The 27307-nt window shown below is 42.3% G+C and overlaps 1 protein-coding gene across 1 annotated transcript in view; it reads right to left on the minus strand.

The window, feature by feature from the left end:
* ARHGAP32 (Rho GTPase activating protein 32) overlaps positions 1-26101 on the minus strand; it is a 267273-nt gene extending 241172 nt beyond the window's left edge. The window contains exon 1 of the mRNA XM_034754531.1: positions 26019-26101. The gene's annotated coding sequence lies outside the window, so the exon portion shown is untranslated. The remainder of the gene's footprint in view (positions 1-26018) is intronic.
* Positions 26102-27307: the final 1206 nt, after the last annotated feature.

The raw sequence follows: 27307 nt of genomic DNA on the forward strand, positions 1-27307 counted from the left end.
TAAGAGACAGACAATGTGGGCGAGGTAATATCTTTTACTGGACCAACTTCTATTGTTGAGAGAGACGCTTTCGAGCTACACAGAGTTCTTCTTCAGGTTTGGGAAAGGTATTCCTAGAGTCACAGAGTCAAACAGATAGTTTAGCATAAGTAGTTAGCACATATTCTAAGGGACCATTCGAGGTGAAGTGGCCTGTTTATACCCCCGCAGTCATAGGACAAAAAAGTGTGTTAGCGAATGAACTTACACAGGAAAATGATAAAAGTCAAAATCACCATATCACCTGTGGGTGAATGCTTTTCACAAAGAGATCACTCCATATCTTACCTCTCTGTCCTCATCCTCAAAAGAAATATGCACAACACTTTCAAATGATGAGTCTGGGAGCTTAAATGCATAACTTTGCTAGACACTAAAAATCATGTCTAATAAAGAAACTGGACTTATTGCTTATTATAACAATCTGTAACCCACTAACCACCCTTTTTGTCCTAGGACTACAGGGGTGTTAATGGACCATTTCACCTTGAATGGCCCCTTAGACTGTGTGTTAATTACTTATGATATGCATCCGAAGAAGTGGGCTGTAGTCCACGAAAGCTTATGCTCTAATAAATTTGTTAGTCTCTAAGGTGCCACAAGTACTCCTGTTCTTCTTTATGCTAAACTATCTGTTTGACCTTATATTTAACTGTGAGTAACTCTCTCAGACCTGAGGAAGAGCACTGTGTAGCTCGAAAGTTTGTCTCTCTCACCAACAGAAGTTGGTTCAATAAAAGATATTACCTCACCCACCTTGTCTCTCTATCAGGGTTATGGCTAACAATGCCATTTTTTTGTGCCTCGAGATGGTGAGGAAAAAACCAAATGTGACAATCATGTTAGGCTGCCTATTCACTAGCAAATTTAGAGCCCATCATCAACCCATTGCAACAACTGGTGGAACCAACGTTGAAGGCTATAGCACAGAAAGACCTCCGGCATTTTTACCACCATGTAGTCTGTCTATGCAGTAGCATCCTGGACGGCATGCTGGTTTAAAATTCGGTGGTCACGGGCATCCTATTTACACCTGCACTCCCACCCTTGCCACCATTATTGCAGCACAGCATGTTGTTATAGAGCAGTGGTTCTCAAACTTTTGTACTGGTGACCCCTTTCTCATAGCAAGCCTATGAGTGTGACCCCCCTTATAAATTAAAAACTCATTTTTATATATTTATTTAACACCATTATAAATGCTGGAAGAAAAGCAGGGTTTGGGGTGGAGGCTGACAGCTCTCGACCCCCCATGTAATAACCTCACAACCCTGAGGGGTCCCAACCCCCAGTTTGAGAACCCCAGTTATAGAGCATAAAAGGCTAGCAAAGGTGCCACCTTAGAGAACCACGTTTTAGCCCTGGTACATACCCAGGTTAAACCATGATTATGACATCCTCCCCTCGCTGCCCCACTCCCATCCACAAAAGGTCCAAGAAAACTGTATTAGCGCCCTCAACATGGTGTCTCAATCTCTGCTTTAAAAGAATACATTAAAGGAAGCAGAGTCTGGAAGACCCTGGAGAAACAGAAGGTGGTATCTTTGGGATTTTCTCACACTGTATGGTGCTCATTCCTGGATGGGATACGTGCCAGTTCAGTGGTGGCAGAAATCACTTTCACGAACACTGAAATAAAACTGCTGTCAGCTTGGGCCTAATGCACAAAGCTAGAAGAAGGTGGCATATCGAACAATCACAGCTTCAGTGACAGCCGCCATAATTCCTCTAGGCTGTCTCTTAAAGCAAGAGGTCACTGATACCAGTGCACACTAGGCAATCTGCAAAAGAGACCTCTCTCGAAGATCACTTTGCACAGGGAAGGAAGATAGCTCAGACATTCTTTTTTAAAGCTTTCATTTAAATGTAGGGCAGCTTCGACTGAAATAATGCCCATAAGAAGTTAGTTAATATTCTAATATATAAAGTTAAAAAAACACTAGTAATTCTCTCCTGGTTTCCTTGTTCTATATGGATTGACTTTAAAGTAAGGGCCTTGAGAGTTTGTGTGTAGGTGCCTTTTTGTACTTAAAATCCAGGGGAAGGCTTAGCATCCATACGTGGACCTAAATTTTCAAAGAACTCAACTTCCATTTAGGCCCCTCGGCTACTGTGGACAGATTTTTTAAAAATCTCAGCTCTTATTGAGAGCAACAGCAGCTGCCGTGTGCTGAGCTCTTGGAAATACCCCTGCTTAGTTAAGGTGCCTAACCAGGCGCTGTTAAGCACTCGGTTGTTTTGAAAATTTGCCACTACATAATTAAGCAAAAAAGCAATCGATCTTCTGGGATCGATTTATCGCGTCTTGTCTAGACACGATAAATCGATCCCGGAAGTGCTCGCCATCGACGCCGGTACTCCAGCTCGGCGAGAGGAGTATGCGGCATCGACAGGGGAGCCTGCCTGCTGCGTCTGGACCCATGGTAAGTTCGAACTAAGGTACTTCGAATTCAGCTACGTTATTAACGTAGCTGAATTTGCGTACCTTAGTTTGAAGTGGAGGGTTAGTGTGGACCAGGCCTTACTTAGAATGCTTTGGGGGGCAGGAACTGTCTGTATTTGGGGACTTTTGTGCGATGCTGGACGTTGCTGAGGTTTAAACCATTTGAGGACTTCAGTAGCTCAGCCAGAGGTGAGGGGTCTATTACAGGAGTGGGTGGGTGAGGTGCTGTGGCCTGCAACGTGCAGAAGATGATGATAATGGTCCCTTCTGGCCTTAAAGTCTATGAGTCTATACGAGTCTAGAGAAGCTTAAAGCAGCAGAATTTTGCGACTCTGCTGCTGGATAAGGAAAACACTATCTGGCCCGCTCCACATCTGGAAATTATTACTAAAGCTCCGCACTGTTCAAGTATCATGCACACACATTGACCTTGACCAACTAAATGAAGAAAAAGTGTTAACTTGTGTCTACTCTAGGTAAAATGGCACTGAAATGTCGGAGTCAGCGAAAACGTGTTAGCTAATTCCAACCGAACCTCAATATTTTAACCGAACAAGGACAAAACCATAGTGTAAGGACTGGTGTACTTCAGGAAAATTTGTACCAATACAGCTGCACTGGTGAAATCCCCTAACAAAACCATGCTGACCCAGTTCAAAACATGCCGCCCCAGTGTGATTACTGGTACTACTCCTATGTTACATCAATACAAAATAATAGCTATACCACTACAAATATTCCAGTATCAACAGCCCCTCAGAGAATCAAAGAGCAATTACTTTGTCCTGCTGGAATCATTTTTGATTGTTAAATCTATTTTAAAAGAAAAACACACAAAAGAAACTCTGATCCTCTTGTCTAATATTCTCAAGGGTACAGCTGCAACCACTACTATCCAATCATTTCACCTTCAACACCCACACACGCATTTGTATTACAAAGCATTCAAGCTGGCATGCATATCTGCTATGAATGAATCCCTGCTGCTATGTTTCCGGAGACAAATAGGAGAAGAACAATTAGCAAAGGCTTCAATCTAATGTAGATTTTGGGAGGTGGGGGGTGCTGGGGAGACAAAGGGATAGTTACATCATAAAATAAAATTTAACTTTAAAGACCATTTGGAGGATTTTTGGGGACTTGGTTTGTTGTACTCTAAGCCAGAGCATTGGTAGCAGCGGTGGCAGCTTTGCTTTTTGTTTGGAGGTGGAGGGAGGAAAAGCAAAAGCATTTTTTCCCCCATGAAATTAACTTAGCTTCAACATGAAGTTGTTGCCTTTGTGTCTGAGCATTCTAGGTCTTCCAAAATGGAGAAGGGTGCTACCTTGTCATAAGTCTTTTACTATTACTATCATTTACTACTACTACATTTGTATAGTATTCATTTTGTGATAGGAATTTTATTAACAGGTATAAACATAAAAGTCCTGCCAAAGGGCTCGCAATCTAAAGCATGCTTTGAAATTCAAAAATCCTTTCTTGACCCATATTCCTTTTACTGTTATGTCTTGTACACATTAATGTGGCATTGAGAGGCCCAAATTGAGATTGGATCCCAACTGTGCTAAGCATTGCCCTTACACGTGGTAGTAGATTGTAAGCTCTTTAAGGCAAGGACTAGCTAAATAGACAAGACAGACAAAAGATGAGAGGAGGAAATATTTATCCTCCGTTTTACTGATAGGGAACTGAAGTAGAGAAAGATCAAGTGACTTGTCCAAGATCAGAAAGGACGTCTGTAGCAGAGGCAGGAATTGAACCCAGATCTCCTTAATATTTATTCCACTCTGTATGCATCCGAAGAAGTGGACTGTAGTCCACGAAAGCTTATGCTCTAATAAATTTGTTAGTCTCTAAGGTGCCACAAGTACTCCTGTTCTTTTTGCGGATACAGACTAACACGGCTGCTACTCTGAAACAGATCTCCTTAGTCTCTGTCAGAGCCTTATCCACAAAGAGCATTCTTGATTTTCAAGAAGCATTTGCCAAATAATCAATATTATATATATATTTTATATAGCAAGTAGCTGAAAACAAGATTTTCGCCTTTGCCTTACCAAGGCCCCAAACAAACTGCGCTACAGACTTGCCTTTTTTCAGTTAACCACATCCATGGCAGTTTCATGAAGAAATCTATGTGAACATCGTGAAATATCTTTCATACATCCCAAGGACACTCATCTAGCTCTGTGGCCATCTGATGCCTGCTAACCGCCAAAGACCATGAAGCATCTCTATATTGCTTGATTAGCTCCAAGAAAAAAAGCTACACATTTGAGTAAAGATGAAGGTGTGTGGTATTTGGGGGATTTATTTTATTTTTTTAAGTGTCCTGGGAATAGTTCGGACATTCCAGAAAAGTGTGACCAAAACCAAAAGCTTTTTAAATCACACCATGAAAAAAATTAACCGGGAATTTTCACTCATCATTAAACAAAAGTGTTAAACAGAGTGCTTTAAACCATTAAAAAGCAACAGAGGGTCCTGTGGCACCTTTAAGACTAATAGAAGTATTGGGAGCATAAGCTTTCGTGGGTAAGAACCTCACTTCTTCAGATGCAACCTCACTTCTTCAGATGCAAGATACTTAAACCATTAAGTTTAAGCCCTATAATTTTAAATCACAGGCAGGCAAAGAAGGTGTCCCTGAATTACTTGCCAAACCCAACTTGGTTTTAAGAAAAAAAGGTGAACTGCATATTCACAAACTATGCAAGAGTGACGGTAAGAACAATAGGATGCTCACCTTGACAAGCATTCATGGGGAAAAAGGTATAAAAGATGTTTAATTACCTATGTAGGTGGCAGTGGTGGAATGTATGAAAAAGCTCCAGCAAAATGGTTTTGCATTTCTTTCTCCCCCAAGAGAATACATTTGCATTAATAAGCTACTTCTGCATGGGGAATGCCAGAAAAAATAATTTTAAAATGATTACAGGAATAATAACTTACTGAGAACAGGCCACAGTCTGCTACCATTGCATGCCCCACTCAACCCAAATAAATACAAATACCAAAGATCATCCAAGGGGATTGGCTATGCAGAGACATTTGCAACCGGTGCAATTATATTACACGTATAAGGGAACAGAAAAGGTGCCTGATGCAAACTGATTAAAGACTCCAGGAAACCAACCGTAGAAATAAGTGAAGGGTGGTGGAATGACTCAGCAGGAAGAAAGCCAGCTGCAGACAGCGTGGTCTTTTCCCCAACCGACAGTATTTATCACAAGAAAGTAAAATAAATTAAGATAAACAGAAAGAGTTCCCAGCTTGGGATCCAACCCAGCCCTATGGACTCCTGCGTGAGCAGCTGGACCTTCTGGCTCCCAAGCAGCCACTCTTACTGACCTTCTCTGAATACCTGAGCAAATAAACAGAGGAAACGGAGCTGGAGTTAAGCTCTTGTTCACCAGTGCTTCTGCGCTGCGTTTACAAGGCATTTTTCTACACAGAGAAAGCTTTGACTGAGGAATAATGGGCTAGGAAGATACAGCAGCTGAAGCTGCAACCACGAAAGCTATTTGAGAGCAGTTAGATGAGTGCACAGAGGAGACATGCACTAGTGCAGAGGAGCTGGCACAAATCAGGGCACAGGCCAGCAACTGGGTGGGGTTGGAGCAGAACAAGGATGCAGTAGTCTCTGTTCTCCAAGGGTATCAAGCCAGAGAGGGGGTGTTGTCAGGGAAGCAAAATAACCAGCCAATTCCTCGTATTCCTGCTAAAGCCTTCTCCAATGGGGGTCCTCTGTTGAGAAACAGGCCCAAACTAAAGCTTCCCTTCCTTCTGCATTTTCCCAATGGACAGAATAGGTGGAAATGCTCCCTGCACTCCCCCGGCCGTGTAATCCTCTTGAGGCTCAGCAATCCTGGCCGGTAGACCCCACGGTAACTTGACCTAAGGTACGCCGAACCCAGCTACGTTATTCACCTGGCTGGAGTTGCGTAATGTAGGTTGACTTACCGCGGTAGTGTAGACGGGGGGTGGAGGGGGAGAATGCTGCACAAGAAGAGATTAAATGATTTAACCCTCCCCTTCCCCCACGCCGAGTCAGAGTCTGGAATAGAAGGAACCCAGGAGTCCTTTCCTTATTACCATTAAAGAACACTCCCTTCTCTCTCACGTAGAGCAGTCTCCTTTTCACAAGATTTGACCAATAACTCCTCTCTTTCAACTTCATGCTGATAATCTGATTGCACACAAGAGCAGCACTGACGTAATGCAGAGGTGCAAATTTTCCCTTAGGTGGCAGCCTGCAAAAAATAATGAGAGGCGAGAGGGAAAGGTTGTTGCAAACAGAGAGCTGTCTGAAGAGTAGCATATAGCAATTCAACTGTTTTCCCACAATGACTAAGTGAAGCTACTATTTCTGTCCAATCCAGAGGCTGGAATATTTCACTGCAAACTGTTAATTGTCCCAAGTCACATTGTCGGTCATAAAATGCCTTTATGAACAAAGTATAAAAACAGCTGAGTGATCTGGCAAAGGGCATAAAATAAGAATTTTACGGCACAAATCTGTTTTTTTTATTTTATTTTGTTTTTTAAAACCTAAAAAGGGTCAGAGGAGCTGTAATGGCTTAACCTGAAAAGGTTAAAAAAAAAAAAAAAGCTGTGCTTATTCAACTCCACCAAAAATAAGAGCTTAAAAAAGAAAAGTTAAAAAGATAGTGAAATGAAGTGATAGAAAGTGGAAATATAACGCACGATAGACAGCACTTGCAAAAGATTTCTGCTAAGAATAATGCTTACAAAGCAGCCAAACAGCCAACAAAATCTCCTGGAAAGTGAGTCAACTGCCACTCATTCCCTGAATTGTTCGCCCCATTACCATAATGCTATGAAAAGAAAGCTCATCCTGTCAGCAGATCTCAAGCCAGTCAAAGGAAAAACTCTAGTGTAATAGAAAAGAGATTCTAAACACTAAATCTGATTACAAAAGAGAGGAAAACCGCTCTAGAGAAAAATGAAGAGCCTGAAATACAACCAAAAAAAAAATTAATAACCAAAGGGGAGGGCATCAGGCTGACAGAGGAAATTCAAGATCCATTAGAAATCAATGTAATTATTTCAAGCCCTGTTTACACTAAGGCACTAGGAACCTTTGAAAATTGTACCCAAGTAACTGAGGGGTGGTCTACACTGGGGGGGAGGGAGAGGATGTAAGATACGCAAACTTCAGCTACGCTATGTCGAAGTATCCTGTTCAACTTACCCCGCTGTGAGGACGGCGGCAAATCGACCGCTGCGGCTCCCCCATCGACGCCGCTTACTCCTCCTGACGAGGTGGAGTACGTGCGTCGATTCAGGGATCGATTTATCGCGTTTAGATGAGACACGATAAATCGATCCCCGAGAGATCGATTTCTACCCACCAATCCAGGCAGGTGGTGAAGAAATGCCCTTAGAAGATTAAGTTGCCAGGAGATGTTGTGAAGTCCTAAGCTATAACAGGGTACAAAAAAGAACTAGATAAGCTAATGGAGTATAGATCCATCAATGGCTATTAGCCCAGATGGTCAGGGATGCATCCCTATGCTCTGGGTGTCCCTAGCCTCTGGCTCCAAGAAGCTGGAGTAGACGAGGGGATGGATCACTCAATGATTGCCTGTTCTGGGGCACCTGGCATTGGCCACTGTTGGAAGACATGATACTGGGCTAGATGGGACTATTGGTCTGACCAGGTATGGCCATTCTTATGTTAAGTCCTCATTTTCAAAAAGCATCGAGGCATTTAAGACCTAGCTTTCACTGAAAGTCAATGGAACTTACATTTCTATATGTCTGAGTCCCGTTTGAAAGTTATACCCATAGTCTAAACATTTCTCATAGTGAAGATTGTTATTCTACTCCTCTGTGTTAGCATTATTGGGACCCCCTACATACCTGTGAATCAGTATTTTTTAACACTGAGCAGCGTTAAAGGCACAGAGTATATCAAGTGACTTTGTGCTTAAAACGGTGCAGGTAACCAGTGACTTATCTAAATTCGTGCTAGCAAGATGTTAGCAAGGGTGGGAAACATTTAGAAAATTTCCCTAATGTAGACATGGTCTCAAAGTTGTAGTTTTTAAGGTAAATTTTAACTCACTGGTTGTTTTGTTTGTTTGGTTTGGGGGGTGTTTTTTTGTTTGGTTGGTTTTTTAACGGTTATTGTAATATCTTGTTTGAAAGTTATCTTTGAAAAAGAAACAACTCTGAAATGGCTGATTTCCAAAGGATTCTAATGAGTCTTGAATAGTCTCACTTCCCCCATGCATCAGGAAACAGGGTCTCCTGCAGGGAAATACAAAGCTGGACCACTCAGGTGACATCTCCTCCACTGCAAACTGCCACCCTGAGATACTGCAAACACCACTGAATGGAGCTACTAGTACCGTAGACCAGATTGTTTCATTGGGGACCTTCCTGTGCAGCTCTGTCCCAGCATGCAAAGAAGAGGAACATACCACCATTCCCAAATCATCCCCCATGCAGAACACTCGGCGGGAAGGGCGTGCTAGGGTTCACATGGGCAAGTGGCTGTATCTATTTATGCACACCCTCTTTCTATGTTATGGACTCTCCTTCCCTTTAGAGAGCCTGGGGACAGCTATGCACAGAGGAAGCTCAGGCTGCGTGGCCCAGTTAAGCAGATAGCCTAGGCCTCCAGCAAATTGGATCTCCCCAAAAGGCACTTCAGCCTGGTGAAAAATTATTGGGTGAGATTCTTCAGGCTGTGTTATTGCAGGAGGTCAGACCAGACAACCATAATGCCTCCCTTTGGCCTTAAAATCTAGCAACCTATCATCCGGGACTGTATCTCTGACTGTCTGACAGAGATCTCCCCCTCCCCACCCTGTTCACTCCTATGCACATACACACAGAGAATAACCTGTTAGAAAGTCAGTGACAGAATCCCATTGAGAGAGGATGAGTCGGTCATCCTCAACTCTTTCTGAATAGTACTTACCTGCATGAATATTTCCCGTGATTTTAATTCACAGAATAAGGTGCTCTCAGCCTAAGCAGAGGTGACAGGAAACTCATGTGTAGATTCTATCTCCTATCTGGGTCTTTCCACCCAAAAGAACAATCTGTCCCTATGACAAGTATTTAAAAAAAAAAAAAAAAAAAAAACACCTGTTTTGAAAACTCAAGTTTAACAGTTCCGTTCTTATTTTAAAAATATTGAGCTATCTGCTGCAGCTTTCCTTTAAGGCCAAATGGAACATGAATGAAGATGCTATTACTCTGTTCTTATCTAATCTCTGCAATTTATCATGTTAATCAGATAATTATCCACAGATTCTTACATTAAACGCAAGATTTAGTGACAAGTTTTGCAAGAGAACTCTCAGCGTTAATTAGCATGAATTTCCTAGGATTCTCAAGGCTAATTTTAAAAGCTTTTCGAGCAAAATTTAAAAAGGCCTCCAACTTCATTAACAACACCCTGTTCCGCTTTACTTTTCTCTTTAAGGAATAAGTGAACAATACCATCCTGCACTTTTATGTCATCTGCAGCCGTCTCATCACCAAATTATGAAAACCCTACAGGGGAGAGCAAGTTTAGTCAAGAAGCACATTTTCTTTTCTTGGCATAATATCTTGCCTCCTAGTTGGACAAAGATTGATACTGCCTTCCATTACCATTACAGTGTATAATTAGTACTTTCTACCCGGTCTTGTTTTATAATAAATATAGAAGCCTCTGGATGTGCTAATTAAAATGATATAATTTTATTTTTCTACTGAGCACAGTAAGTTCTACTGTAAGGAAATACAAAGTATTACTAAGAAAGAAGCAAGATCAACCGAACAAAGCATGGGAGTGGTGCTCAAAATTATCAGCTCTGCAACCAACTCACCATGTTACTTTGGTCAAGTGACTTAGGCCAAAGTTTTCACAAGTGTCTTCCATTTTGACTGCTTCAGATTTGGGCCACAGGTGTCTAAAAATAGGCATTTAAAAACTAGGGCACCCAAAATGAGTGGACAATTGTGAAAATACTGGCCTAAACCAATATGTACCTCAGTACCCTCATCGGTAAAGTAAGGATATTGCTCCTTGCCTACTGGCGCACAGGGATCTTGGGAAGTTCAATTTATTACTATTTGTAAGCAACTTTTAGGATGGAAGGTGCTAATGTATTATTTTTATTGCAGACTCAGACTTTAAGGCCAGAAGGGACCACCATGATGATCTAGTCTACACCATGCACTAGTCAAGCCACATTACCTCGCCCACCCACTGCGCTCTTACAGGGACAATCCTAATTGAATATCAAAAATAGGTCTGTTAGGTTCCGAGGCTCATTACAATTCCATCAAGGGCCCTTTGCCACACTAATTTTTCTACTCTATTCAATTTAGGTTCATATACTGCATCCAGCATTGTACAATCTGAGCCACAACCCTGAACTAGGGTTCCTTTGAAATAGCCATAGAGCAGAGAGTCTCGGTGTTCCAAAAAAGCTTGGTCCCAAGACCAGTAGGTGCTCGGATATGATAATAGTGAGCATGGAAGTAGATACATTTGATCGATAAGACAGTTAGAACTGTATATGTTCTGGTGCAGTGTATATACCAGATTAAAAAATAAATGTCCTAAACAATGTTTACCTGCTTCCTTCAGGATTAGCACCATAAATGAATGTTCCAAGTAAGCATTATGTTTAGATCTTTATGGAATATATATTGTATATTAAACCCACTATTGCCAAGTGACTCTTCTAGGTGTATAATAAATAACTGGCAGATAATTCCCTATTACAACAGCACTGAGGAGGGCACAGAAAATGATTTATAAAACCCATATTTCCTGTTCTGTTCTACACATTTACACTACACACATCACCATGGTATCTACATATCAGCACCTTCGCAACAGCGCTGAGAGACAGAGGAAAAAATAAAACAGACATTTCCCCAAGGGTGCACTTGTCACACATCCCAACTCTTGCATTCAAGCTCCTTGTATGTGATCTGGGGGCACATTATTACAGCTCAAGGGCTTTCTGACCCTCAGCAAATTGCGAAGCAGCACGTTCCTGCACCTGCCCATAATACTGGTTCCCCCTAGTGCTGACCGATAATGAGGCACGCACTTCAGGAGGATGTATATGCTATTTAAAGAGTTCTCATTATCGGGACCCTGCCGCTACTTTGCTCCCATCTATCTGAAACTCCCCACCCTCATTTAGCAGTATGGGACGGGCAGGATGTTTGCAACCCCTTCAACTTCTGTTCATAGTGATATCAGGGTGCATAAATTAATCCAATCTCTCTGCAAATGAAAGTCTAGCGCATGCACCTGGGAACCCCCATTGCACCTGGGTTGTTGCTCAACATGGTTGAGCAGTCTCCTCATTGGTTTTCTTCAACTTTGCATTTCAATATTATTTATTTTATACAAGTGTGTATTGGGTCAATAAAAATCCTGCGACTTTAAACAAACCTTAGTGCAGTGTGCACTACTGTTTAACTCAGGCTCCAAAGAATGAATAGGTGAATGAACAAACCCATAATTTCCAAAGGGTTTTGTTTTAACCAGCCACGTACAGCCAGCAACATCTGTTCATTATTTGCAATATTCCTAGTCTTTCTTGTCAGGAAGGTGGCTGGTCTGGTTGTTGTGTGGATTCCATCAGTAATTCAGCATCAGGGTAAACTGCCAAAGAAGTTCTTTCCATAAACCCCAAATATGCAATGCCATTTTGTGAAATTCTGCCTGTAGATGCATAAACATTTTCTTCCACTAACTAGGAGTTTGCAGTTTCCTACGGCTTGTCTACACAGGGAAGTTATGTGAAATAGGCAAAGGTGTGAATTTAAAGTGCAATAGGTATTCTGCACTAGCTCTTCATATGGACACGCTTACTTCACACTAAGAGAGACTTTTTGCACTTAATCCCCTTCCAAAAGTGGCATAAGAGTGTCCACACAGGGAGCTCCTGAGGGATAACTAGAGACATGGCGGGTGAAGTAATATCTTTTGTTGGGCCAACTTCTGTTGGTGAGAGATACACGTTTCAAGCTTACACACAGCTCTTCTTTGGATCGGCACTAGCTATTTCGGGCTATTTCCATATGTAGACAACCCCTCAGTATGACTTTCAGCTTCTGGAGATTTCTGTCTATGGTAAAGCATTTTCTAGCGCAATGCCAGAACAACATGTGTATGTGTGAGAAAGAAAAGAAAAATGGGATGATCTTGTATTCCCTTGTGGGCCATAGGAGACTCTTCAGAAACTTCATTTTATAAAGAAAAACAACTTGATTAAAAAAACAAACCATATTTTAATTTCAAAGTCTGCGTAAACATCTGCTGGTGTTCAACAAAATATTTTTAATCACAATTGGTATTTGTAATCGATCCCATATCCAATGTCAATATTTTGTTAGCTGTAATCTGATACGTAATCTAATTTGCACAGCCTAGAGCACTAGCCCAAGAAACATCTTGTCTTCCACTGGCTACTATAGAGAAAAAGAATATTTTAGATATATATAAATAAAAACTGGAACAAGCTTGTTAATCTTATTTGTTGTGTCCCAAGGGATGGATTTCATTATTTTATTGTGAGTCCCACAATATTTGGCATTCTTCTAAAAGCCTCAGCTCCTGGAAAAGAGAGAGAGAGTCCCAAATGCACCCTAAAGACTCAAAAACCAGAAGACAAATAAAAAATAATAATATAATGATTTTTGGATCCTAACTTTTTTTTTTTTTTAAATGCCTGAGATCATCAATATTATAGACGAAAAGTGACCTTGGGAGACCCTCATTTACTTCAGATGAGACTGCTGGTCTCTTGGGGCATTGTGCACAGACAGAGTCCTTAGTCTCAGTTGGGAAGCCCCAAGAGGATATTTGCCTTCCCAGTCAACGTGTACATGCTACAGATGGGATTTTTCAAAAGCATTCACCACTGACCTAATTGCTCCCATTGGAGTTGATGGAAAAAACCCACATAGCCACCAAATCAGCTGCCTTCCTAAAAGGAATGTTTAGGCAACTACAGAATGGGGAAACTCTCACTGACTTCCATGGGAGCTAAACTAGGCTAATACTGAGTGCCAACACTTCTGCATACCCAGGTTGGGAATTACAACTGGAGAGAAATATGGAGAGTCCAGAATTAAAGAGCTGGACTGTATCCCTTTAAAATCGTCCCTTGAATAGTCTCTGACTCATGAGAATTAGTCTAGCCATGTTAATAACATTTAATGATGCCATTTTTTGGCCTTACCCAGACCCTTCTACTGAGGATCCCAAAGCATTTTACACAGCTATCTGACAGGCTCTATAAGTATTATCCTCATTTTACTCACAGCATGGGATTGTGAATCAGCATAAAATCATGAATTATCTCCTCCCTCCCCCCAAATGAAGGGAAGCTGGTATCACATTTAATTTCATCATTTTAGCACGTGCTGGGATCAGTGTCAGCACATACAGGAAGGAAACTAAGACCTCCAGGAAGTCAAAAACAAACACACAAAATTCAAGGAAAATTAAATGAAAAGCACCTAAGCTTTGAGTGTATACCACAATTTAGATGTAAATCTCAAATCAATATCAACCTTTTAAAGTTATTCCCCTGCACAGGCATGCCAAGAAAAAATGCATTATCTGAAGTACTTGTACTATTTTAACTGAACAAAACTCAAAATTCCACTTCCCCTTCCACACAAGTGAGAGAGAAAACAAGTCAATCGCGTGGGTATTGTCTCTTTCAATTCACTCATATTTTGTGTGTGTATATATATATATATATATATGTCCTTAAAAAGGTATTGTATGCATGCATGCGTCTGACATCTTTTCATCAGTTTTAAGAGAGGCCTGTTTCCCTTTCACGTGGCTGCATCTCATTCATCTGTGCAACACTTGTACATGAAAAGAGGGCCAAGGTCTGGGCAACAGCCACGAAAGCAAATGTCAGGAAAATAAAAACTGTAAAACACATCATTATTTACCACCACAATATTACAGTTCTTCCCCCCCTCCAATCTGATCCATGATGGCAGTTTGGTAGTATTACTTTTCAGGACACCCTACTCATTAACCCCAATTTATGGAGAACCAAAGCTGCTAAGATAAACAGTAGAAAGACAAATAAGCAGATCGTTCAACTAGGCTTAGCAACAGCCTCCATTGACACAAAAAGTAACAGGTAATTGAAAATGAATGGAAGCAGTTTGTTGTAAATATGTACCACGGTATCTTTCAAGACATGCTAAGCATGAAGAATCAAACCACAGGAAAACAAAATATTGATTTATCAGGCCAATTTCGATCTCAGGCTTTTATGAAACACCTGGCAATTTAGCATCACGGATAAAAATCATTTTAGAACCTAAGCGTATTTGTGACCTAGTTAGTACCGACTGAAGGAAGCAAAAAATATTTAAGATGCATGCAAGTGGAATTTCCCAACGTAACATCATGTCCTGTCTTAAAAAGCGGTTGCTAACGAAATTAATTAAGGTTGTGTTTATATAGTACCTTTCATCTGCAATCATTGAACAGAAAAATCACTAAGACATGACAAATCCTTCATAGCAGTGCTAGTCAACTTCTGCCTGCTGGATGGTAGGAATCAACTTAGGGTAACTGAGCAATAGTGGGCCACAGACTTTGGTGGAATTGGAATCACCATTAATGTCTAAAAACAGATTCTCCCACTGCTGGATTCAAATAATCTCCATCTGTTTCAACTTCAGAGATTCAGGGTATGTTTTCCCACTTAGGTGCTTTTTGGACCCACATGTTGCTTCACAGAAAAATTTAATTTTCCACAAAACAAGCCCAGAACTGACCAAAAAAAGGACACACAACTGGAGTCATGCCAGTTTCTACCCGTGTAAAACCTCCACTGAAAACTGCCTTGCAGTGCACCAGATGATCAGAGTGGACTGCAGCGACAATACGTACTTTGACGTGACCCAGAACATGGTGCCAGATTTGAAGAGCAGCTGCCTTCCAGCTGGCATGGCTATATATATTTTCTTTCATGCAGAACAGGCAGCCAAAAGGTTCTCAAGCTACTCCATTGCCACTGTTTTGGGGGGGATTGTAATTATTATTATTTTCCATCATTTAGTTATTTGTTTGTTTGTTCTAAGTGTGGTTAGCGATACATTCCCACACTAAACCCTATGGCATGTTGACTCATCTGAAAATAATTCAGATAATAATTATCTTTGCACCAAAACCCCCTTGCCAAAAAATAAGCCCACAATGGAACACTCATGCTCAAGAAACTGAGTTTTATATCCCTTGAAGGGAATTTTAAAAACCATCATGGTAGATGATGGGCCTGGAGTTTTAGAATTCCACCTGTCCTGCCAGGTCAAAATTTCAGATATTGACACCTAAAGATGATCTGGTTTTTAAGAGGTGCCCAGCACACAGAATACCTATTGAAGTTAGTGGAGTGACACCGGATTAAGTGTATATGGGTGTAATGGAGATCCAAATCTGGTCAAATATATAGGAAGGATGGTTTTGCAATTAAGGCACAGGACTGGGACTCAGGATATCTGGGTACAGTTCCCAGTTCTGCCACAAACTTCCTCTATGATCCTGGGCAAGTTACAATCTCTCTGTGCTTCAGTTACTCATCTGTAAAATGGAGATATTGATACTTCCTTTCTCTCACTCAGTGACTTGTCTATTTGGACTGTAAGTTCTTCAGGGCAGGAACTATAACTCACTACACATATCTAACCCAATGACATCAGTCGGTGCCTTTAGGCGTGACCATAAGACAAATAACAGTTTGTAACAGAAAACAGCCATTTTGCTTAACTTGCAGAGTTCTGAGTATGTATTTCATACTGAAATAAAATCCATATACAAGAAAAAAATTAATGTTTTAATTGTAAAAAATATTTTAGTATACAATTACTAAGTGCAGTTCCAAATAATGGATTAAAACTTAGCTTTGTTACCAAGTTGCCTGCAAATAGAACTTTTCATCCATGTAAGTTTAAAATCAGTGACCACGAGAGATGAGAGAGTCCGTCAAATTTGGGGTGCGGGAGAGTAAAGAGGGATTTCATTCTGTATTGAAAAATGGAACACTGAAGAAATTAAACTTCAGATTTTTAAATTCTAGTCCTATGCAGAAATAACTTGATTCTATCTTTAAAATGACTTGAGTGAAATTTCTAGGTAGCAAGGCCAACAGAAAAGATTGTTAAAGGGATAACAACCAAGGTCAGTCTGTGGATGTCTGATGCAGTAAACTCAGCTGCAGTCGGGGCTTGTCTAGAGCTCTTCAGGAACAAGCTATTCCTGAATAAATCCATGTGTAGACACTCTTATTCCAAAATAACAACGCCTTGTTCCTGTTAAGCTTAACCACTAATTTAACTTTCAAAGGGGTTACACTTAACAAGAACAAGGTACCTTCACTGCAGAATAATAGTGTCCATACATGGAGTTATTTGAAATGATTCCCACTAAGGCCTGGTCTACATTAGCAAATTAGCCTGGTATAACTACTTCACTCTCACGGGTGTGAAAAATCCACACCATTGAACGATGTGGTTAAACCAACCTAATCCTCCCATTGACCTACCTACCACCTCTTGGGGAGGCGGATTACCTACACCAACGGCAGAAACTCTCCTGTCAGCGTAGATAGCGTCTACGCTGAAGCGCTACAGTGTTTTAAGTGTAGACAAGCCCTAAGTACAAGTCTCCCTATCCACTATCCATGAAGCATGAGCTTCACCCAGCTACCAGGTGCCACTTAAGACATGGCTAACTGCCATTTTCTCAAAAGGAAATACCTCACTGGGGAATTGAGGGAAACTAATTAAAAAGCAGAACATCAGCACCTTAAATAAAGCAGGCTGGGAGCTAATGACAGGCATACAAATAGGTCTGACAAAGAAATGTTCAGAATTTCTCCAAATATGTACCGTAGTAATGTCTCAAAGAAGCTACCAGGAACTGGTTCAAGAAACCATGGGAACACACAACATTGCCTCACCGTGACCACTGAACAGGGTACAGCATTCATTTCAAAAATTACATACGGCTTTTTTTTTTTTTTTTAAATACAGCCTCCAGTTTGCACGCACAATCCATCGATCATGGATGTATTTTATAAGCAAAGGAAAATATAATTTAGACATCTACCTATACTCACTAATCAGGCTGACAGCTCTGGTACTTGAGACATTTTGCAGACACACTCAATTTAGCAGGCCAGGTCTACACTATGGGCGGCACAGTTATGCCACTGTAACCCAGTAGACACAGGCTACAGCGACTGAAGGGGTTTCTCCATTGCTGTGGGAACTCCACTTCCCCAAGCCATAGTAGTTTGGCCCACGGAAGCCTTCTTCCCTCTGCCTAACTGCATCTACATTGGGGACTATGTTGGCACAGCTACAACACGCAGGGGGGTGGATTTTTCAATTCCCCAAGCACTGTAACTACGTTGAACTAACTTAAGTGTAGACCAACCTCACTACTCAGAAGACACAAAAGAGAAGGGCGGGGAAGCAGCCACCAAGCAGCCAAGGGATAACACCAGCTGTCCTCTACCACATCTATCTGCTAGAAAAGGAAAAGTGCTGGTATTTCTACCAAGATGCTAACCCCGGACCCTGCTTGGGGGGCTCCAATCTATTGTGTCTGGCTATTCTACACTAAAACTTAGATTGATCTAGCTACACCCCTCAGGGCTGTGAAATATTTCATAGAATCATAGAAAATTAGGGTTAGAAAAGACCTCAGGAGGTCATTGATTCCAGTTCAACCCACTGCTCAAAGCAGGACCAAAACCAACTAAATCATCCCAGCCAGGGCTTTGTCAAGCCAGGCCTTAAAAACCTTTAAGGATGGAGATTCCACCACCTCCCTAGGTAACCCATTCCAGTGATTCACCACCCTCCTAGTGAAATAGTGTTTCCTAATATCCAACCTAGACCTCCCCCACTGCAACTTGAGACCATTGCTGCTTGGTTCTGTCATCTGTCACCACTGAGAACAGCCGAGATCCATCTCTTTGGAACCCCCCTTCAGGTAGTTGGAAGGCTGCTATCAAATCCCCCCTCTCTCTTCTCTTCCGCAGACTAAATAAGCCCAGGTCCCTCAGCCTCTCCTCATAAGTCATGTGCCCCAGCCCCCTGATTGCGTTGCCCTCTGCTGGACTCTCTCCAATTTGTCCACATTCTTTCCGTAGTGGGGGCCCAAAACTGGAAGCAGTATTCCAGATGTGGCCTCACCAATGCCGACTAATAGAGGGGAATAATCACTTCCCTCGATCTGCTGGCAATGCTCCTACTAATGCAGCCCAATATGCCGTTAGCTTTTTTGGCAACAAGGGCACACTGCTGACTCATATCCAGATTCTCATCCACTGTAATCCCCAGGTCCTTTTCTGCAGAACTGCTGCTTAGCCAGTCGGTCCCCAGCCTGTAACGGTGCATGGAATTCTTCTGTCCTAAGTGCAGGACTCTGCACTTGTCCTTGTTGAATCTCATCAGATTTCTTTTGGTCCAATCCTCCAATTTGTCTAGGTCACTCTGGACCCTATCCCCCACCCTCCAGCGTATCTACCTCTCCCCCCAGCTTAGTGTCATCTGTGAACTTGCTGAGGATGCAATCCATCCCATCATTCAGTTTAATAAAGATTTTGAATAAAACCAGCCCCAGGACCGACCCCTGGGGTACTCCACTTGATACCAGCTACCAACTAGACATCAAGCCGTTGATCACTACCCATTGAGCCTGACAATCTAGCCAGCTTTCTATCCACCTTATAGTCCATTCATCCAATCCATACTTTTTTAACTTGCTGGCAAGAATACTGTGGAAGACCATATCATATCTTGACTTTAGCAAAGCTTTTATCACGTCCACCACTTTCCCCATATCTATAGAGCCAGTTATGTCATCATAGAAGGCAACCAGGTTGGTCAGGCATGACTTGCCCTTGGTGAATCCATGTTGACTGTTCCTCATCACCTTCCTCGCCTCCAAGTGCTTCAAAATGGTTTCCTTGAGGACCTGCTCCATGATTTTTCCAGGGACTGAGGTGAGGCTGACCGGTTTGTAGTTCCCCAGGTGGGAACTTCCCTTTTTTAAAGATGGGCACTATATTTGCCTTTTTCCAATCGTCCGGGACCTCCCCCCAATCGCCACGAGTTTTCAAAGATAATAGCCAATGGCTCTGCAATCACATAAGCCCATGACTCCCTTCATTTATCAGGTAAAGTTTTCCCACTCATTACTGATGAATGAAGTTTTTTAAGCCAAGAAAATATAAAAGTTAGATGCTGGGGTAAGCCCCTTTAAAAAAAAAAAGTCGCCCACAGTATGTAGTAAATAAACTTCTACACAAAGTTGTGAACACCAGTAATTCCCCTCCTTATTTTTTACCTTCGATACCATATGCATTTCCTCCTTTGAAAAACCACTTCTTCAATTCTTCACAATTGAAGAAATGCCACCAGAAATTGAAACAATTTTGTGTGTTAGTGGTTTTTTTTAATTGCTTCAGGGCTCAAATCTCATCCGCTACATTCCAGTCCTGAGCAAGGTTTTTAGCACTAATTTATAAGCCGTTGGCGGGGGGGGGGGTTGAAAAATCACTGACTGTTCAGCAGCATTGTGAGTAGGAAAATTACTGTATAATAAATAATGAAAAAAAGGAAACATGTTGCTGGAGTCCATTAGTATGTCACATTCAAGTTTACGAAAAAAAAGCTGCACCCAGAGATTCAGATCAAATGGACAATCACGAAACAGAGCTGGCTCCATCACAGAGCGGTATATTCCAGTGCGGTTAGACACTGCACTAAATTCACTTGCTAAGAGAAACTAAATCGCTAATGTTTTATGTGTGAGAACGCGAGCGAGAGCGCTCAGAGTCCATCTAAGCCATCATCTTATCTCAGCAAAAGCAAAGGAAGATTTGAGATCACCCAGGTAAAATTGCCTCCAGCTTGAATTGTCTTAATTAAAAAACAAAATGCGATGTGAAACAATCAGCATGCTGCCGTAAAGAGGGCTTTTTCGTTTTTTAATGTTATGACAAGTGTCATGTTAAAAGGTTTAATTTCCTTCTCTAAATTTGATTAGCCAGAGATTTTAATCCTCCAGGGAGTATTCAACTGAACCTACAGTACTTGTAAATGCATATAATCCAACAAGCAGTAATGCACACTCATCTTCAGGATGCTTCACAAGTTTACCCAACCATGCTGCTTAATAAAAAGGAATTCTTCAGAACAAGAGTGCTCTCTATCAAGAGAGCAGGACTACGCAATTCTCTATCCTGGTATGTCAAAGGGGAAACCAAGATGATAATACAACACAGATCATGCAACTACATGCTATTCTGGGCCCAACTGGCTGAATGGAGATCTTAGTCTGCTGGATGTTCTGTTGCCAACCAGGACAACCACCTCCCTCTATTTAGTACCTTCTGCCCTCAGCTTTCTGAAAGGGACACAGTATTACAGATCAAATACAGGGCAAGTGTCTGCTTAAAAGAAAAGCTGCAGTGGTGTCTCTGAGCAATGCCATTTTACTGCTCCTTCCCAACAAGAAAGGCAAATGACAGACTGGAAGGGGAAGAGGAAGAGGAAAGAAAGCAGTACACAGAAAGATAAGTCTTCGATCGGTTCTCAGCTACCTTTCAGGATAGCCAGCCCCATTATATAATTTTAAAACCAGTGCTCCTGTCCTAAAAAAAAAAAGTGTTGGAACACACTTCCGGTAAGTGACTATACCAGAACACTGTTGTGGATCCCAAAAAAGTGCCGAAACAGCATCCCAGCACAACTCAAGGCCTGTTTAAAAGGCACAAAGAAAAGTAATGAACTGGACTTAACTGCAACCAAACTCTAAACTGTGATGTTCACTGGAGAAGCAGAGTTCAGACTTTTTACCCTTCTCCCACGTCTCTTGCCATGCTCTGTTACTTCTGCCTATATCTATTACCAGTAAGATGTGTCCTTTCCGCTCTGTCCCAGCAGCTCAATCCTCTGCACGGGCCTTGGTAATTTCTCACCCTCATTATTGTGACGTCCTCCTTTTCTAGCTCACCCTTGCCTACTTCTTCCTGCTTCTCACTAACCCGCTCGACACCCCAGTCACCTTACTTTCCAATAGCTCCTTCACCACCTCCTTGCACCTCTGATCTTGCCGCCTCCTATTTACCCTTCTGCTCCTTACATTCCTCCTAGTCCTCTCTCCTTACATCTCTCTTCCACTCTCAGTTCTGAACCTTCCCTGCGCACTACATTTGAGGCAGCCTCTCACTTCCTGTAAGCCAAGTGGTCTCCCTCTCTCCTTCAACTATTAAAGTTGGTTGACAATTTTCTTTGGAAAAGTTTTTGCAACAGAACATCTCTATTTTCTTAACATGGTATTATCAGCAGGAAACGACCACTTGAGATTATTTTGGCAGGTACTTGTTGAAAACTGAAACATTGTCAAAGTTTTGGGGTTTTGGCACCCAAAAAATGATGTTTTAACCAGTAAGGTGAAAATTTTCAGGAAAACCAAAATTTTAGCTTGATTGGCCAAAACAAAATGTTTGTTGCCAAAAATTAGGGGAATAGTTATTATTTTTTTTATTTTCAACAACTGAAGAATTCTGTTTTTAGCTTCCCAACCAAAACAATGTAAAAACATCATTTTCACTGGAATTCTTGTTTTTGTCAAATTTTTCATGGAGGAAAAGTTAATGTCCCAAACAGCTCTATTATATATATACATTTTTAAACTCCACCTCTATTAGGAATCCATCCTGTCCTGCTCTCCTTCACAATAGTTTACACACACACACACACACACACACACCCCATTACCTGAACTTCTTTCCCACATCAGGTTTTGTCTGTATCAGATTATAAACCATTCAGGGTAGAGTTCTAATCTGTGTTTGCAATGCACTGTATACTACATAAATCAATAATAATAATAATAGTTATAGATACCAAAATTAATGGATAGTAGACAAGGCTCGCCAGGCAGTCACTCCTATTTACAATGCAGGAACAAGAGGGCCTTTGATATTTTAACAATAAATTTAAAACAGCTGAAGGGCAATAGTTTAGTACAAACCTATAATTAACCCATGGAACTCACTACTGCAGGATATTGAAGCAAATGGTTTAGTAAGATTTAAAACAAGGATTACAGACCTATGAATAAGAATAGCATCTGCTCTCACTAGCTAGAAAAAAGGCACAAGAGCTATCAAGCCTCATGGCTTTAAACCTATCGTTAGCTGGGGTCAGGAAGAAATTTCCTTTTGTGATACAAGTGCTGTAAAACTGGGTGCAAAAATAGGTGAAAGCTTGGAGATTTATACCTTCCTTTAAAATCTCCGTCCGGGAGGAATTTCCAAAAAGCCGGACATGTCCGGGAAAATAGGGAAGCATGGTAAGGGGACCGCTTCCCCGCTCCCAACTTTCCGGGGCCAGGCGGCAGCTGTTCGTTCTCCCCAGCTGGGCAGCCGGACTCGGGAGCAGCCGCTGCTGCAGCTCCCACTGCCGCGGGGGGAAGCGCCAAGCATGTGGCGCTCTGCGGCTGCGGCTCTGGCGCCCAGGGCGTGAACCCCCTGAGCCCGGGCCTGCTGCGGGGACCCAGTTGGTGCAATCCTGTGGGCAGCCCCGGAATGGGGGCAGCAGGCCGCAGCCCCCCCGTCCCGCTCAGGTCCCGCAGGGGAACAAAAGGGGCTGGGCTGCCGATGACTCCACCCCGGGCCGCTGCGGGATTGCAGCACCAGCTGGGCAGCCAGCCCAGACGCAACTGGCCAGGGGCTGGGCGCAGCGTGCGTGCTGCTGGGTCCCCGCAACAGGCCTGGGCTCGGGGGGTTCAGGCCCGGGCGCCAGAGCCGCAGCCACCAAGCGCCATGGCCACTTCCTCCCCCCGCAGCAGTAGGAGCTGCAGCAGCGGCTGCTCCCGAGTCCAGCTGCCCAGGTGGGGAGAACGAACAGCCGCCGCCTGGTCCCGCAGGCTGCCCCCCTACTCTCCCTCCAGGTACCGCCCGAGTCCTGCCTGCTCGAGGCCAGGCCGGACTCACACTCACCCGGGTCCTGCGCTCCCCCTGCGTCTCCCGGGCCTCCCTCCAGCGCTTGCGGAGGGAGGAGGAATGGGGGGGGGGGTTGGCTTTTTGTTTTTTTGTTTTGCTCTGCCGCCTTTCCCCCTCCCCCCCCGGTCACCCTGGGGGCGGAGTTGGGGCGGGGCCGGGGCCCCGTGGAGTGTCCTCTTTTCGCAGGATTGAAATATGGTAACCCTACACATATATAACATGAAATGCCAAAGACTGGCATTAGTGTGAGGTGTTGCAAGTCAGAAATAAAGCATACTGCTTTGTTGCAAGAGAGTAACTTGGGCAATCACTGCCTGCACTACGTTTGGTCCGTCTTTTAATAGCTGTTCCACTCTCACCAGCACCAAGTTTACACCCAAAAGAAAGAAAATATTCAAAACGATTTCTAGGTCTGGACCCAATCCTGCAGGTCTGACTCGTGCAAGGAGGAGGGTTTTGGGTTTTTTTGGCCAAGTAAGGCCAGGGAGGATTAGGCCTTGAGTTTGCACTATTTAGCATCGCATCTCTGTACCAATGATCAGAATTCCCTGACAAACACTACAGCAAAACAAGATGTCAGTGTCGGAAGCACAGGATGGGCAGAGCAAAAAGTTAAAAATATTCCCATAAATCCTTTCAAATTGAATCCTGACCAAAAATCAATGCAGATTTTTACCTATGCTCTGAAAAGCAGGATACTGAGGGGCCAAGAACGCTAATTCCATCATATCTTGGACTATTTGCACAACAGAGGGGAAAAAAGGCTAGCACTCCTGGAATTAAAACAGATTTGACCTATAGACAACCCTGAAATTTGGAATCCATTTAGATGAATGCTGCACATTCTCTAGAAGGAAAAACAGTTCTCCAGCAAATAACCACATTCTTAAGCAATGGAAACAGTATATTGTAACATAACACTGTTATCTGCTTGCAAACAATGGCCGCCTCATTTAGTACACAAACCTATGCACCCAACATGTGCATTTCCTAAGGAATTCACACCAAACAAGAAAATCCCATGACATTCCTATTCACAAAGCCCTGCACATTGGCGTGGGCACAGCAACCTGGAATATGTAAAGTACTGCATATTTATTATTGCATGGCCAGTGGAAATTAGGAAGTGTGTGGGTTCTAGTATTTTTATCTCAGGTATTTGTGTTTAGGTTTTTGCCAGGCTTTTCTATTTAAGTGAATAAGGGAGCCTATAAGGGGGCCAATGTTATACAACATCCAATCATCTCATGGTATTTCAGTTCCTGGATGGTTCAAATACTGTATGGAGACCACATTAACAGTTCCCTTAGGGCAAAAACAAAAAAAAAACCTATGAGAAAACAAATTCAAAGAAATCTGGGTTTATTTGGGTTCCTTTGCAACACTAGTAGGAATTATCCACCGCACCCCTACGGCTGTGTAAACAAAAGTGGGTGGAGTCAGCATAAAATAGCTAGAAACTTAATTTATATGCATCATACATTGAAATAGGAGAGTCAGTCTTCTGCTTCCTGGAGCTATGTTCGTAAATAACTTTTGGTTTTGCAAAACAATCTGCAAACCAGGTAGGAGGTGACAGCCGTGCCAGAGAAGGCAAGTTTTAAATTAAACTGCCTTTCCACCCCTCTTTCTCCGCAAGAAAATATTTTTGTGCTCTTAGCCCAGAAGTACAAAAGCCCAATTGGACTGGAACAGCTATAGGCTTATTTCATATCAGCCACTGTATAAAGCCAAGGGTGAAGGAGAAGATTTGCCCTGAAGATAATCAGCACTGCCTCATTCCACAAGAATTTTAACTACATGATAACCTGGACCTCCAAAGCTGGTTTCCATACAGTGGCAATGGCAGTTAGTTAACCACGAAAAGCATTAAAAGTACACGGAGAACACCAACGACTTATTGCTCTTTTAATGCAGCCATGGTAAGGATTATGTATTTTATCCTATTTAAGATAGCATCACACAAAACATTTCATTTTTAGATTAAATAAATGCAAGTTTCAATGACACTAATACTTACATTTGATACCAATTTTACTGGAAAAAGCTTCACAAGAGACTATCATATAAAGGGTGAGGTATGAAGAAATACCAAATTATTATACCCGACTACTTTTTATATGCTAGTATAATCTATAATAAAATCTGACTGCAGGACATAATTTACCCTTCTTCCATACCAATATCCTATAACTTAAAATCTGTATAGTCTTAAATTTAGGCTCTCCCTCTATATTTTTAAAGGAACTTGCATTATTTAAGTGATAATGACATGCTTGATTTTTTTAAAAAACACTGTCATGCTCTAATTTTTTATTAGACATTCATTGCTGGCTAAGACAGCGTGAAACGATTCTGTTCCTTGCAGCAGCTAAGGTATCAGCTTAATATTCTTTTTATGAGATGACGGTTAAAAAAAAAAAAAAAAAAAGCTTCTTTCAGGACCATATCTCTTTCGGTGATTTATTGATAGTACTGACCTTTTGGATTCATCAAGATTGCTTCCAGTTCCTAGCGTCCCTGCAATGGAAGCAGCTGTCTAGATAGTGGTAAAAGCAGCAGCAGCTCTAGTCCCTCCCTCCATGTTGCGCGCACGCACACACACACACCACACACACACACTCACTCTGCAGGAGCAGCTGGCTGGCTAAAGGCAGTGAGAGGAGGAGAACGTGGAGGAGGCAGAAAGAAAGGGCTACAAACTAAGGTTGTTTCCCTACCCGACCCCCCCTCCCCTTCGTTAATGATACAGCACACACAGACTGCTCTCCACCTCAGAAAGGCTCAGAAATGTCAGCTGGGTGCAAGCACCTCCCAAAACATCGGAGGGAAAAATCAGCAATGAGAAATACGAAGCAGCTTGCAAGCCCGGATTCCCATTCTTTCTTCGCTCACTAATACCAATTCATGTTTTCCTGAGGCTAATACAGACATTTCCAGCTGTAACCCTTTCCAAGCTGAAGCAGGAAGGCGAACAGGCAGTTTCTGTGCCATGTAGCATCCAGGCAGGGATGTGCTTACCTGGGTTGGACATTCTGATTCCCAAATAATTTTAATAACTTAGCAGAAAATGGGCAACTAGGACTAAAAGTTATGAAATTTGGGTTTTATTCCCAGCTCTGCCACACACTGACATAACTTATCTGCCACTCTGTTTTGCGGATACTTACTTGCTTCCCAGGGGCGACTCTGAAACTTCATTCATTGACACTGGTAAAGCACTTTGACGTCCTAAATTTAAGTAACTCTGGACAAGTACAGTTTTGTTAAATTAATAAATGTAACACTGAACCATGAAGTAGGAAGCAAACAGGAGTTTAATTTAGAGCTTAACTTGCAAATCCACTCAAAAGAGTGGGGACAGACCATTGTCTACGGGAAAGTGATCTTCTAAAAGGTGATTAAATATACATGAGAGGCAGCATGGTCTATTTATTGACTAGGACTGAGGACAGATCTATTTATTGAATAGGACTGAGGACAGCTCTTCAGTACAAACTTATATCAGTATAACTATGTCTCTCAAGGGTGGGAAAACTCCACACCCCTGAGTGAAGCAGTTATAGCCCCCCGGGTAGACAGCGCTATGTTGACGGGAGAGCTTCTCCTGTCAACAAAGCTTCCGCCTCTCGCAGGGGTGGATTAACTACGCCGACAGGAGAAGCTCTCCCATCAGCATAGTAGCGTCTTCACTAAAGCACTAACCATTGCAGCTTTTTCAGTGTACCCCTGCCCTGAGACTTTGGAGATTTGGGATGTAATCCTGGCT

This window comes from Trachemys scripta, chromosome 21, assembly GCF_013100865.1.
Source record: "Trachemys scripta elegans isolate TJP31775 chromosome 21, CAS_Tse_1.0, whole genome shotgun sequence".
NCBI lineage: Eukaryota > Metazoa > Chordata > Testudines > Emydidae > Trachemys > Trachemys scripta.